Here is a 2,909-nt window from a genome sequence, read left to right on the forward strand (position 1 = left end):
GTTCGGCATCTTGATCTTGAGGCAGGGGTTGGTGATTTTTGGGCAAAGGATGGGGTGCACCTGAACGATATTGGGATTGATTTATGGGCATTATCTATACAGGAGGGGATTGAGAGGGCTTTGGCAGTGTTGGGGCGCTCACGAGCCTGAGGTGGTCAGGGCTGTTCGTTTGTGGCGGGGGGTGGGGTTCTTGGAGTTGGCACAGAAGTGTCGGTGGGAAAGTTATTGGAAATTTACAGGCAGTGGCTTGATTAACCGGGGTGATCTGGCATTTGGTTTTTGGGGCTCTGGACGGGGTTTTACCCTGGGAGCTTTTTGGTGCCCTTGAGCTGGTGATGGACTGCTGAGGGTAATACGGTGGTTCGATTTCGGTTTAGTTATGCCAGATCTAATTTTTAACTCCAAGAACCCTCCCTTCTTATTTATTTGAATAATAATGTTTATATGTTAATGTTGTTTGTTAATAAAATGGCCGCTGTGGCCAAATTTATCCAAAGAAATTACAGGTGCAGTGTTTTTATTTGTTAAGGTACTTGAGGTCGGTAAGATGGGAAGGGGTCTTACGGAACTATGGAACCCGGGTTGGCCGTACACGGTCAAGAAGGGGGCTGGAGGCATGGGAACCTAGAAGGAAGCCCCACATGACTGGGATTGGCCAGGAGGGTGCAATTTTTAAATCCCAATGGTCGGGATTGGGTATAGGCTTGGAGGGGCTGGCATTTGGATGGGGGTGGGGTAAAGGGGGGAAGAGGTATAATAGGGAAAAGTGCGGGAAAACGGGCAGTCCAGGGAAGAAGTCATTGAGAGAAGTTCCCACCCACCCACCCTCATTTTTTGTTTTCCATTGGTATATTTTGTGATTAATGGTAAAAGGGTGGTTGTTTATCGTGAAAGAATTAAAGGGGTATTTGATGTTGTGCATTATACTGGGTTATATTAAAAGTGTTATGTAAAGTTGTGTAAGAAGGTATGTCGCAGTGGCTTGGCGGGGGGTGGGGTTCTTGGAGTTGGCACAGAAGTGTCGGTGGGAAAGTTATTGGAAATTTACAGGCAGTGGCTTGATTAACCGGGGTGATCTGGCATTTGGTTTTTGGGGCTCTGGACGGGGTTTTACCCTGGGAGCTTTTTGGTGCCCTTGAGCTGGTGATGGACGGCTGAGGGTAATACGGTGGTTCGATTTCGGTTTAGTTATGCCAGATCTAATTTTTAACTCCAAGAACCCTCCCTTCTTATTTATTTGAATAATAATGTTTATATGTTAATGTTGTTTGTTAATAAAATGGCCGCTGTGGCCAAATTTATCCAAAGAAATTACAGGTGCAGTGTTTTTATTTGTTAAGGTACTTGAGGTCGGTAAGATGGGGAGGGGTCTTACGGAACTATGGAACCCGGGTTGGCCGTACACGGTCATGATGAGTATAGCAAGGCAACTTCCAAATACATGTTTTCCAGTCTTCGTAAGGTGCACCCCATCTCTAGCAAGTAGTCCATCGTATAGGTAATTCATTCCGTGGTCCAGAAATCCAAATCCTTGTTGACGGCACCATCGACGTAGCCAGTTGTTCACCTGTAGAATCTTATTCCACCTCATTGTTCCATGGCCATCCACTGGGAGGATGGATGAGAAGACCACCTGCGCTCCCAATTCTTTCACTTTCTTGCCTAAGTCTTCAAAGTCTCTGCAGATGGTTTCCAGGTCCTTTCTTGCGGTGTCATTTGTCCCCACATGTATTAGCAGGAATGGGTAGTGATCTGTAGGTCTGAAGAGTCTTGATATCCTGTCAGACACATCTTTAATTTTTGCTCCTGGAAGACAGCACATTTCTCTTGAGGTTATGTCTGGTCTGCAGATAGCGGCCTCTGTTCCTCTTAACAGGGAATCCCCCATGACCACCACTCTCCGTTTTTTCTTCACAACATTCTTCTTTCTCCATCCAGGAGGATTCTGAGGGCTTACAAGGTTATTCATTGCTGGCAAAGTCTTATTTTGCTGTATTTCTTCATGGTTCTCCTGCGTGAGAGCCTGGTACTGGTTCCTGAGCAGTATGGGTGCTGACTGCCTCTCGATCCTCCGGCTTCTCTGGGTCACAGGCTTCCATTCCTCTGTTTCCTCAGGTGCAGTTCGAATTTCTTCTCTTTCTGAATCATGAAGAGATAATTCTGCTCTGTCTAAGAACTCTTCACCTTCCTTAATGATTTTCAAGGTAGTTAACCTCTCTTCTAGATTTCGCAACTTTTCCTCCAACAGGGACACAAGCTGCATTTCTGGCATGTGAAGTTTGGCTTTTCCACTGGCAAGTCTGTGAACATGTAGCAGGATATGCAGCTCACCAAATGGCTCCTGGACTCTTCCATGTTCTTACTGTTAATGTTCTGAAAACAGTGAAAAAAGCTTAAAAAAAAGCTTCAAAATGCGCGCGCCTATCGGCGCGCGGTTTACCGATGTCCTCTTTTCAGCTCCAACAGCCAAAATCCAGTGTTCTTTGAGCTCGCGGAGACTCTTCACTTACCCCAAAATGCAGTGGGAATATGCAAATTATCTCCTCAGGACTCCTCCCCTGGTGCGTATGCGTCCGTGCGTGTGTAATATATACATATGTGCGTATGCGTCCGTGTGTAATATATACATATGTGCGTATGCGTCCGTGCGTGTGTAATATATACATATGTGCGTATGCGTCCGTGTGTGTAATATATACATATGTGCGTATGCGTCCGTGCGTGTGTAATATATACATATGTGCGTATGCGTCCGTGTGTGTAATATATACATATGTGCGTATGCGTCTGTGCGTGTGTAATATATACATATGTGCGTATGCGTCCGTGTGTGTAATATATACATATGTGCGTATGCGTCCGTGCGTGTAATATATACATATGTGCGTATGCGTCCGTGTGTAATATAT

This window comes from Phyllobates terribilis, unplaced genomic scaffold (genome assembly GCF_046119375.1).
Source record: "Phyllobates terribilis strain yellow unplaced genomic scaffold, ASM4611937v1 Scaffold_9__5_contigs__length_417890890, whole genome shotgun sequence".
Classification (NCBI taxonomy): domain Eukaryota; kingdom Metazoa; phylum Chordata; class Amphibia; order Anura; family Dendrobatidae; genus Phyllobates; species Phyllobates terribilis.